The sequence below is a fragment of the Temnothorax longispinosus genome, chromosome 8 (assembly GCF_030848805.1).
Source record: "Temnothorax longispinosus isolate EJ_2023e chromosome 8, Tlon_JGU_v1, whole genome shotgun sequence".
Classification (NCBI taxonomy): domain Eukaryota; kingdom Metazoa; phylum Arthropoda; class Insecta; order Hymenoptera; family Formicidae; genus Temnothorax; species Temnothorax longispinosus.
In genome coordinates, this window is record NC_092365.1 from 10,004,544 (window position 1) to 10,017,392 (window position 12,849).

A 12,849-nucleotide genomic window follows, 5' to 3' on the forward strand; every position below is an offset into this window, starting at 1 on the left:
AATAATTGATTTCTTTATTATTACAATAATTTAAATATTGAAATTATTTTGTACCATATGCTTTCTCACACTTATATGTATGTAGTTAATAATAAAATATGTTAATGACAAATAATAAATTACAAGAGCGTATTCTGGTTTGAAAGATCTTAAGGACGTTCTCCGGAAAATCGATTTTCTCTAGATTTTCTTGAAACTGTGAATATACATTAATTTATAGGTGTGCTTTATGTGTAGTATAAATTTTAGTACCTTTTGCGGTATTAAAAATCGAGATATTGAGCTTCAAAGTTTTAACTTTTAACACGGAATTCCTATTTCGAGGTATTGTGAAACAGACATTTTAATAAATTGTGAAAAAAGTTTTCTCTAAATGTTTTTGAAAGACTAGTATATGATGCTTTATATATAAAAATAGAAATTAATAATATGCGATAAGTTTCAATACCCTTGCGGTACTCGTTTTCGAGAAATACTTGTGTAAAGTACGCGATTTGAAGTTAACTTCTTATTTTTTAGTTGTTATATGTAATATTTAGTAAATTAACTTTAGTAAAATAAATTTTTCTTTTTAAGCATGAATACAAGTTGAGTATGATTGGAGCCGGAGAGGGTCTTTAAAAATAGGTATTTTTCAGGAATTTTTTATAGGGGAACGAAGAAAGCGTATAACGTTAAACTTTGCATGTTTTTTAAATCTTATTTTAAAAATCTATTTTTATTTTTTAAGTAAGAAAAATTTCTTCTTTTTTGTTACTTTTATATTATATCTTGATCACTAAAAGACGTAAGTATGAGAGACGAAGTAAATGATTCTAGCTGTTCTAGGTATCAGAAACGTAAAAACAAAAAATTTTCTTATTCAGAATAAGTGATATGGGCTAGCTGTCGTCTGAACTAGAATAAACATTTTTTTTAAATAAAATATTAATAAAATTTTGAAAAAAGTTATAATATTTTAAATAAAAAAGCCGCTCAAAATGAAAATATTGATTTAGTTCTAGTTCAGACAATAGCCACACTTCTCCTGCAGAATAAGAAAATTTTAGCTTTTTGCGTTTCAGATACCTAAAACAGCTAGAATTATTTACATCGTCTGTCATTTATAGTGACCAGGATATAACAGAAAAAAGAGCATTTTTGTTACTTAAAAAATAAAAATAAATTTTTAAAATAAAGTGAAGAAAACATGCAAAGTTTAACGTTATTCACTTTCTTCGTTTCTCTATAAAACATTCCTGAAAAATATATATTTTAATGATCTTTTAAATTAAAATATCTCCGTTAATAATTCTTTATACATTCTCTTCCTAACGTGTGTGTGAAGCTATCGTCTCATTTTGCAGAAACTCACAAATTATTGAGAGTTCTGGCTTCTTTCAAAAAACGCATCAGTACAAACTGAGACGCTATGTTCACGCAGCGTCTCATTTTGTCCTACATAAGTTCCACCACTGTATCTCATCAGATTTTGCAAGATCTATAGTTCTATAACAGTTCTATAAAGAGTTCATCTCATCAGATTTTGCAAGATCTATAGTTCTATAACAGTTCTATAAAGAGTTCTGTCATATAAAAGCAAAAAAATTAATTATAAGGTACTAAAAAAAAATTACAATGCAACGAGTATACCGGTTGAGACGCCAGTTGAAATCTCGGAGTTCCGGTTTATGTAAAATATTTTTCGAGTAGTTTTGAGCATATTGAAACATTTTCTAAAGAGTTCCGAGCGTCTAATCTTTGTGTTATATTTAAAAAAATTAATATTAACCGAAAAGTAATCATGACAGAAGAAGATGAGACGCTGTGCGAAATCTCGGAGTTTTGGCTTATATAAAATATTTTTCGTATAGTTCTGAGCATACTAAAGCATTTTCTAAAGAGTTCCCGCCACTAGCTACGTTGTATATATATGTTTATTAACTTTAGCAAACACTAGCTACGTTGTATAATTTTTAAATAAATTAATACCGCTCAAAAATCAGGAATTTATCGAAAATAAGGTGAGAAGCTGGCCGTATTTCGGCAGTTCTGTGAGTTCTGCTATAATTCTCGTGTAGTTCTGAACGTGTTCTAACGTTGTCTTATTTTATTCTGGCAATAAGCATTATTTATTCATTTTTTAAATAATTCTTATCGCTCGAGAAAGACCCTATTCTCGATAAATTCCTGACTTTCGTGCGTTATTAATTTATTTAAAAATTATACAACATTGCCAATGCCCGAAACTCTTTAGAAATTGTTTTAGTATGCTTAGAACTGTACGAAAAATATTTTATATAAGCCAGAACTCCGAGATTTTCTACAGCGTCTCACCCACATACCCGTAAATGCGTCTTTCTTGGTCGATAAAAATTATTTAAAATATGAAAAAATAATGCTTATCGTCAGAACTCTTTACAAATAAACGTTAGAACACGTTCAGAACTATACGAGAATTATAATAGAACTCACTGTTACCCATGTGTATTGTTTATTTAAGAAAGTGTTTTTATTTTTATCCAATTATCCTTCTGTTGTTGCTCGTAATTTGGCCGCTTGAACATGCATAGGTAAAATAAATTTAATAAGAGTGCAAGAAACATTATAAACTACCATTTTTTTCTTAATATAGTTAATAATATAATTATTGGTATGCATTTAAATATTAAATTTAAAATTTATTATGCAAAGTGAAGGTTTTTAATGTAAGACTTTTTTAGATAGAAAAGCATAGAACGGTGATTTCTGTACATTACATTTATTTTTAGTTTTTATGTTTATAAATATTTATTTAATTAATTATATTTGCAATCTTTATATATTTATAAATTTCAAATATATGTACATATATATATATATATATATATATATATATATATATATATATATTTATTTATTTAATTATAAATATAAAAATTAAAATTTGTATATAAGCAAATGTAACGTATATAGCGGGTATAGCGTATCGTCGATTTGTCAACTCGAGACTCGGCACTCGGCGAGACACGATCAGACGCGATACCCGAAATGCGTGGCATCGTGGTATAGCCGGCAAGCCGGCCCGTGCAAAGCGGAAACGTCACAGCTCAAGAGAGACAGCAGATCGTATGTCTGCCCTTCTCTCCCCGCTCGAAGCTTGCCGAGGGCCTAGCGTACACGGACAGAGGAAAGGCTTGCGCGACCAGCATATCCCTTCCATCTGAGTAGTTCGGACACGAACCATAGCATGGATACGAACCCATGTATCGTTACCCGAGTCCTCTCTGATCGTTACCGAGCGTAACGCCGTAGTTGACGTCCACTTTCTCAGAGGGCAGATTAGGACAGACGTCCCCCGAAGCCGGATGGCCGCTCTCAGGTTTCTCTCTGGTGCGAGTGATAAAAGCGGACAAGTTGAACACGGTCGGTACAGGAGGCCAGACGGCGCGCAGCGGCGCGCGGTACTCGCAGTCGAGCAAGGCGACATCTGGTATATCGACAGCGGGTGTTCGAAACACGTCACGTTCCGGAGAGACTGGTTCGCGGAATTCCGTCCGAAGAGGGATGGCGACACTATATTGCTTGGCAATAACGGAGAGTGTGCTGTGACCGGCGAAGGAACGGTGATAGTGGATAGACTGGTAGACGGCGTGTGGAGCGAGGCTCAAATTGAACACGTGTTGTATGTTCCGAGTGTCAGGAAAAATTTGTTTTCTGTTGGAATGTGCACAGTGCGCGGGTACTCAGTCGTATTTCGAGAGGATGATGCACTGATAATACGCGGCAACGAGATTCTCGCGACTGGAGTTAAGCAGTCAAACGGAATTTGCAGGTTGCTATTTCGAGTCAGAGTTCAACAAAGTGCGGACGAGGTTAACGTGTCAACAACGAGTCTAACAAGTCTGAAGGGATGGCACGAGCGCCTCGGGCATTTAAACAAACGTGCGTTGTCCGTGTTAGTGTCGAGCGGCATGGTGAACGGAGTAAAGGTGAGAGACAAACGAGACTTCTTCTGTGACGCGTGCAGATTTGGGAAAACGCACAGACTACCGTTTAAACAAATTGTCAATCAAGTGAGTCGGGAACTGGGTGAGTTTATTCATAGCGACGTGTGCGGGCCTATGTCGGAGGAATCAATCGGCGGCGCGAGATTCTTCGTGCTATATAAGGACGATGCCTCGGGTTTTAGACAGGTGTTCTTTGTAAAACACAAGTCTGATGTGTTTGAGAGCTTCAGGATCGTCGAGCGCGCGTTGGCAAATAAATTCGGTCGCGCGATGAAAGTCCTGAAAACCGACAATGGGCTCGAATACTGCAACGGGACAATGCGTAACTACATGCAGTCGCGGGGGATAAAGCACGAGACGACGGCTCCGTATACTCCCGAGCAGAATGGGAGAGTCGAGCGGGACAATAGGACGGTAGTGGAGTGTGCGCGTACTATGTTACACGCAAAACAACTTGGGACTTCGTTTTGGGCGGAAGCAGTCAACACTGCGGTGTACCTGCTTAATCGAATTTCGGCAACTGGGGAGGACGACAGTAAAACGCCGTATGAGATTTGGACAGATAGAAAACCAGATCTTGGACACGTGCGAGCGTTCGGCGAGGAAGGCTACGAACACGTGCCGAAGCAGTTTACCCGAAAATTCGATGCCAGAGCGAAGAAAGTAATCCTCGTGGGATATGACGGGGACTCGTCAAACTACCGGCTGTATCATCCAAATACAAAGAAAATAACAGTATCCAGAAATGTGGTCTTTTGCGAGAGTACCAGCAGAGATGCGTGCTCGAGCGACTCAAGTGACGAAGAAGAGTGGATGGAGAGAAGAGAAGAAGAGCAGCTGGCCGAGCCGAGGGAAGAAGAAGAAGAACCACGAGACGGCGCAGAGCAGGAAGCAGATAACAGGGATGCCGAGGCTGAACCGCCGGTCGAGAATGCAGAGGCCGTTCACCGCATAGAAGATCCACCTGCAGCACCTGCTAACCAAGGTCGTGAGTTAAGAAATCGAGCGCAGCTCCAGAGACCGAATTGGTTGATCGATTACATCGATTTCGCTGAGTACAACGTGCCGCAAAATTATGAGGAGGCGGTAAGTGGACCTGACGCTGATCAGTGGCTCGGAGCCATTAAAGAAGAGCTTAAGGCACACGAGGTGAATCGTACTTGGGAAATTGTACCGAGAGATCAATCGAAAAAGACAATTGACTCCAAGTGGGTGTTTAAAGTCAGTCAAGACCCGGATGGAAGCGTGCGTCGATACAAGGCAAGGCTGTGTGCTAGAGGATTCCTCCAGGAAGAGGGCGTGGATTACACGGAGACCTTTTCCCCCGTCGTTCGTTACGATTCGCTGCGAGTGCTGTTGGCAACAGTCACTCAAGAAGATCTCGAGATGGTGCAATTTGATGTGCGCACCGCATTTCTATACGGCGACCTCAAGGAAGATATTCATATGAAGATACCAGTGGGCTTGAAAGTCGGACAAAGCGTAAGTGAGGTTGTGTGCCGACTGAGAAAGTCGCTGTATGGTTTGAAGCAGGCGCCGCAATGCTGGAATCGCAAATTCTGTGATTTTCTGAAAAGATATAAGTTTGTGCAAATTGATGCAGACGAGTGCATCTTTTACAGTGACTTTAACGGGTGTGTAATAATCCTTGCGATGTTCGTGGACGATGGACTTGTAGCGAGCAAGTCACGAGCCGCGTTAAAAGGAGTGATTGATAAGTTAAGAAGCGAGTTTGAAATTACAATTGGTAATTGTAGTAATTTTGCCGGGCTGCAAATAATTCGCAATCGCGTCGAGAAAACGATGTTTGTACACCAGGGCGCGTATACGCGAAAAATTCTTGAGCGTTTTCAAATGAGTCAGGCTAAAGCGTTGTCAATTCCTGCAGATCCAAACGTCGCACTGCACCCAGTAGAGTCAGACAAGGAAAAATTGTGCAATGCGCCATACCGCGAAGCAGTGGGATCGCTTATGTTTCTTGCGACTGTATCGAGACCGGACATAGCATTTGCTGTAAATACCGCGAGCAAATTCTTGAATAAACCGAGCGAGAATCACTGGCGTGCGGTTAAACGTATTTTCGCGTTTCTAGTCGGAACCAAAGACGTAGGTATAATGTATCGAAGCGGCGGAAGCGAGCCACAGCTGATCGGGTACTCAGACGCGGATTATGCGAGCGATCTCGAAACAAGAGACGCTCGACAACGGGTTACTTGTTTAGTTTGGCAAACGGCCCAGTAACATGGGCCTCTCAGAGACAGAAGTTAGTAGTTCTGAGCACAACGGAAGCGGAGTATGTCGCTGCATCAGCTGCAGCGAAAGAGGCTGTATGGCTCAGAAGATTGTTGGCCGGCATTGGACATCAATGCGAACAAGCGACAGTATTGTTTGTTGATAACCAGAGCACAATTCGCCTGGCTAAAAACCGCGAGTTCCACAAGAGAACTAAACACATTGATGTCCGATACCACCAGTTGCGTGAAATATCAGAGGCAGGAATATTGCGCGTCGTCTATACGGCTTCGGAAACTCAACGCGCGGATATTTTTACAAAAGCGTTGCCGCGAAACCGTTTCTTATGTCACAGCGAGAGCATTGGACTGCGTGAATGTAAGAATGAGAAAAATATTTAGACGGCGGAAGTGTTAAAGTAAGTCAGACATATTTTTGTTTTCACGTTCCCTATGCGCATGCGCGCCTTCTGCGAAGCTTCCGTTTACCGGCCTGCGTGTTGTGCGTGAGTCAGTCGCTCACATACCAAGCCACGAGTTGGATGTTCAAATAAAACTTCTCTGTGTGTTAACAGTAAATGCATATATACTGTCTTCTCCCTTGACTCCTTATCTCAGTAGCGAAATACAATTAGCCGGACCTCAACATAAAGGATTTGGACCGATTCCACGGGTATTGATGCGAATAAATATATCTGTATTAATGCGAGTACCCGTACCCAGATAGCAACGTGTTCACATTGTTGCTGGCATGTTACCGACAACATAGTATATGTATTGCTATCAGAATTGTGGCAATAACTGAGTCCGCATTTGTCGGCAAATTGACGTTTTCACAATATAACAATTTGGTATAGCAACTTGCCAGCAACTTGTTGGCAACTTACGCTGTGGTCTAAAATCATCTGATTCAAAATTCGAGCTGTTCCTTTCATGTTGCTGTAATAATTCATAGGATCACACAATGCTCTCATATTGCTCTCATAGCAACGCAAAGTAAATTTGATGCTATTCTCTTGCCGACAAATTGCTGGCAATACATATATCCAATGTTGCCTGCGTGTTGCTTCAAACATCAAATTACTCAAAATCAATTGAAGCAAATGTACGGCAAGTTGCCAGCATCATAAGCAATCACAGGTTTGCGCGATTTTGCCCAGACACGCTGTGCTATCTAAGTATTGACGCGGATACCCGTATATTAACGGGGATACCAGAATTATCCGGGCACCCGTGAAACCGGTCCAGATCTTTTATACTCACTTTAAAATGTATTATTAAAATTATTTATCGCACAACACTACACACTTACTAATACTAACCCAATTGAACGTAACACGAACGTGACACAATGGTCCAAGTTATTCCATTTGGCAAACCTGGTTACATACAAAACATTTTTCGTGACCACTTTTTCCGCTCCACACTATAGGAGATACCTCTCCTTACTCTTACTTCATGGATAAATGTTTGTTTTTAAAAGAGTAAAAAATGTTTAAATGCCATAAATATTATAATGTAGGTATACATATATAATAAGCATACAGTAAAACGTTACTATTCTTTAAGTATAATGAATAATTATATGTTAAACATACATCTCTGTATACATCACTTATTATTTATAATTTTTAATGTTAAAATGCAGTTTAATCCAAGAAACGTTGTACTACTGTTGTTTAGTGCCGCAACTTTTAAGGTGGAAGCACATAAAATTGCAGGAGCCATGAGCAAAACGCAGAAGCCATATGCGCATGCGCTATGGTAGTATCTGCCTGTATTTTGCCCATGGCTGTGGCTTCTGAATTTTCAATCTACATAAACTATGCTTATGTATTTTTATGTAGATTGAAAATTCAGAAGCCATGGGCAGAATGCAGATACCATAGCGCATGCGCATATGGCTTCTGCATTCGTGCTCATGGCTCCTGCAATTTTATGTGCTTCCACCTTTAATCTGCCACAACTCCTTTGACAAATGAAGAAACAGTAAAAGATAAAACAGAAAATATGCTACAATAAATGTATGAGAACGAAATAGAAGAAGATTCTCTTAATTTTCAAAATTCTTTTCATGTACCAAAAACAGAATTAGTAACAGAAGAAAAAAGAAATGAAGAAGAAGAAGCATCATATTATATGAAGGAAATAACATGTGTAAATGATGAAATCTTAATTGAGTATAAAAGAAGTGCTGTTGAGTTTTGGAAATCTGCTGATTCAGTTAAAAGAAAATTTCTTGAGACCGTGAAATATAGATTTCGGAAAATTACGTTGCTACGCTAATTACGAAGATGGGAAGAACAAATGAGGTAAAACTAGATTGCAGAAGCTGAAGGAAATTTTATCATATACATTAGATAAATTCAAAAAGAAGGTGTTGTGAAAGAAATAATTATTCATGGCATTGATATTGTGCAATGAGACCTTAAAGCACAACAGGAGATTAATGCATCAGGATTTACAGCATCATCAAATCAATAATATTGATTAAAAAATTTAAGAATGCACATAATATTGTTTCCTGTAAAGTCACAAAATTTATTACAAAAAAAAACTATAAAATCAAAAGAATTTCTGGAAGCAGAAAGCAGTAGGTCTATTGAAAATGTTAAATATTATATAACGCGTTATGTTTTATTGTTTCGAAGTACTTTTCAAGGCATTTAATTTCCGTTTTGGAAAATTTTTCTATTTCTTATAGTTTTGGAAATATTCGGCCCGAAAGAGAAAAACCAATTTTTTCTCGAAGAGGTGTTTTACCCTTTAAACACGCGTATGGGCACGTATAAAAAAATACGTGTCCCTTATTTTTGTTTACAAAACAACACATTAAAAGCTCATCAAAATTGGACGTGAACACTTCCGTAGATTTCCTTGTGAATACCAACAATGTGTGCAACTTATATCTCCTTTTCTAAAATATAATATCCCTATATATATATATATATATATATATATATAATATTATATCTACATGTAATAAAATCAGCTTGCTCTACTTAGCATACAATTACACGCAAATTAATTTAATATTGTCAATAATTATTATATTTGTTTTATCTTCTTTCTTTATTTTATTTTATCTTTTTTTGCATTGCATTTTATATTCTCGATATTATCTGCTGGTACATATATATATTTATATACATAAAATACATAAACATTAATGATAAGTATACTTAAAGTATACTTAAAGTATGCTTAAACTTCTTATTTATAAATAAATAAATACATACATAAAACATGTGTAGATGTTTCTTAAATTCTTATGAATAACATCCTTGTTAAATTATATTTACTTCAGTATAGTCGGAGGTTCTTATAGACGTACACAAACTGGAATCGTCATTTACTCCTTATTACACAACAAAATTAAATGAGACTCTTACTCTGAGATTACATGACTCGACCCTTCCATGTATACGGAGAAAGTGGACGTGCGCTTTCAACAACGGAAAAGAACATGAGAACGGAAACGCTACGCTAGCGCCTCGAATATCGCGACATCTTTACATTTATATACGTGGGCACCATATATATAGGCTAACTGTAGCTCGGACAGTTGGCGCCAAACTTAAATTATAATAGTTGCACAATTATTTTCTACACCTTCTCTTAATTGTGAAACAATTTCTAATAAACTTAGCTTATATTTAACCTGAATTTGCTAACTCATAACTAAAATACTTATAATTAAAATTATAATCTTATTCTTAACTTAGCTTACTAATTTGCTTTTGTGAATCTCGAACTTATTATGCCCTAGTGCTTTGGTAAATATATCCGCTAGTTGCTTATCAGTCGTACAATACTTTATGTTTATCAATCCTTCCGTGAACTTTTCATTTATAAACCGATATCTAACATCTATATGTTTACTTCTTTTATTACTTATGCCGTTTTTAATCAATTAAATAGTACTTTGATTGTCAATATTTAATGTTGCTACAATTGATTTGCCTGTTAATTCTTCAATTAAAGATTTCAAATATAAGATTTCCTTGCAACATTCGGTTGCTGCAATGTACTCAGCTTCAGTACTAGATAATGCCGTTATAGACTGTTTTTTCGAACTCCAACTTATAGGCCTGCCGCAGTACATAATAACAAAACCGGATGTACTTTTTCGAGTCTCTATATCGCCTGCATAATCTGAATCTGTATAACCTATTAGTTCTTCTTCATCTTTACTACTATCTACTTTATAACTAATACCTAAATCTTTAGTCGCATTTATGTATCTTAATATTCTTTTTACGTTTGCTACATCTTGTCTTGTCGGTTTATCTAAATGTCTACTTGCAAATCCAATAGCGTATGCCAAATCAGGTCTTATTTTGCTGGCCAGATAAAGGATGCTTCCAACACTTTCTCGATATGGAAAACCTCTTTTCATTTCTTCGGTTTCGTCATCATTGGCAAGCATGGGAGTGTTTACAGGCTTCGAATTTTCCATATTATACATCTCTACTACGTGTGTTGCATAGCTTGATTGTTTGAGTTTAAGACCTTCGTTGTTTTGCATTTTTATACCTAAAAAAGACTTAATATTTTTAAATACGCTTATTTGAAATTCCTTACCTAGATTACTCAGCAGTTTGTCTATAATCTATCTATTTAGTCCAATTATTAGTCCGTCATCTACATGAATAGCCAATATTTACAAATTGTCATCAGTTTTGTATATACATGTCTGTTCTGTCTTGGTTTTTTTTAGTCCTTGGGCTTTAAGGAACGTAGTAAAACGCTTGTTTCATCTTAAAGGAGCTTGTTTGAGTTCGTATAAAGCTTTGTTGAGTTTGGATATCTTGTCAACCAGATTGAATCCCTCCGGAAGCTCCATGAAGATTTGCTCATTTAGTTCTCCGTAAAGAATGCAGTTTTTATATCAAATTTTACGATATGATATCTTCTTTTTTCAGCCATTTCAAATATGGTCCTCAAAGAACTGCTGCTAACTACTGGACTGAATGTTTCCTCAAAGTCAATCCCAAATCGTTGCTCACATCCTCTCACCACTAAACGTGCTTTATATCTTCCGTCATCCTTTACTTTAAAAATCCATTTGTTGCTTAAAACTTTTGTGTTCTTCGCTTCAGTTCTTTCCACAATCTTCCATGTATTGTTTTCCTCTAGTGATCTTCTTTCTTCTTGTATCGCTTTCTTCCATTTTTTCTTGTCTGGTCCTGTGGTCGCTTTTTTGTACGTTAGAAAAACATAATCTTTTAACTTTTCTGTAATCTTCTTTTTCCTCTTTTCACGTCCTAGTTCTTCTTGAACTTCTTGTATTTCTTCTTCTTCACTTTGTGATTCTGTAATTGCTTCTTCATACTGTGTGTCCTCTTCACTTTTACTTATATTCTCTGATTCGTTTTCACTTTCTTGTTCTTCATTTTCTTCTTCTATCTCATTTATTTTGACCAGTTTATCTTCCTGTTTATTCTTTTCCGCAAAAAGCACGTCTCTTAATATTATTACTTTTCTTCGTTTTTGATCATATAATCTGTACCCATTCGAAGCATAGCCAACAGAGGTGTATTTTCTGCATCTCTCGTCCAATTTCTTCAATGGTGTTAGAGTTTTTGTATAAGCATTACAGCCAAAAATTTGTAATCTTGATAAGTCTGGTTTTCTTGAAGTCCAATTTTCAAATGGTGTTTCTTGAACTGCGTCAGAGGGGCTTCTATTTGTCAGATATGCTGCTGTACGAACTGCTTCTCCTCAAAAGCTTTTATCTATTTGTGCATCCATTAGTAAAGCCCTTGTTTTTTCAACTAATGTCCTATTCATACGTTCTGCCTTCCCGTTAAGTTGAGGAGTATAAGGTGTTGTAAGATCTAAAATCGTTCCTCGTTGTTTGCACCAATTCTTGAGATCTTCATTGACGAATTCTCTTTCATTATCGCACCGCAATTTTGAGATCTTCATATTCCATTTTGCTTCCACTTTATTTGTGTATTCCTTTACTTTGTCAGGCACCTCATATTTCCCTTCAATCAGATAGACCATAACAAAATGTGTGAAGTCGTCTATAAAGGTTAGCATATACTTCTTCTTATCCCATGTTTGTGGATCGATGGGTCCGCACACATCCGTATGTACAATCTCCAGAGGTCTTTTTGCTCTTGTCCTCTCTTTCCCGAAAGGCAATCTCGTCTGTTTAGCTTTAAGACAAGTCTCACATGCATTGTTTAAAATATTTAGACTTTCTTCTGTCATCTTCATACCATCGGACATGGCTAGTAACTTCTTCATATTTCCTTTTCCGAGATGTCCCAGCTTCTGATGTCAGTTGAGAGCTTTTTTACTTTCTTGCATTATAAGAGCACTGCCTATATGATCTTGATTTAGATTTACTGTCTATAAGCCTTCTCTAGTTCGTGAACCAATAAATTTTACGTTATCTTTCCATATTTCAGCTTTTTCTTTTGTAAAAATCACTTTCCCTCCGTTTTCTGTGATTGCGTTAACTGACAATAAGTTTTTACTCAAATCTTCAACATAGAGAACTTTATTTAGTATACATTTATCTGTTTCAATAGTGCCAATTCCTTTAGCAGCTAAAACTTCTGTTTTCTTTGCAGTTTCGATCTCTGACGTCACCTTTTGTATATCCTTAAATAAATTTTTGTCATTTACCATATGTG

At 36.8% G+C, this 12,849-nt stretch overlaps 1 protein-coding gene and 1 pseudogene across 1 annotated transcript in view; both read left to right on the plus strand.

Annotated features, from left to right (window-relative positions):
• LOC139818258 (galectin-4) overlaps positions 1 to 12,849 on the plus strand; it is a 115,770-nt gene that overhangs the window by 75,962 nt on the left and 26,959 nt on the right. The gene's annotated exons all lie outside the window — the stretch shown is intronic.
• LOC139818459 (uncharacterized) lies at positions 7,984 to 9,064 on the plus strand (annotated as a pseudogene).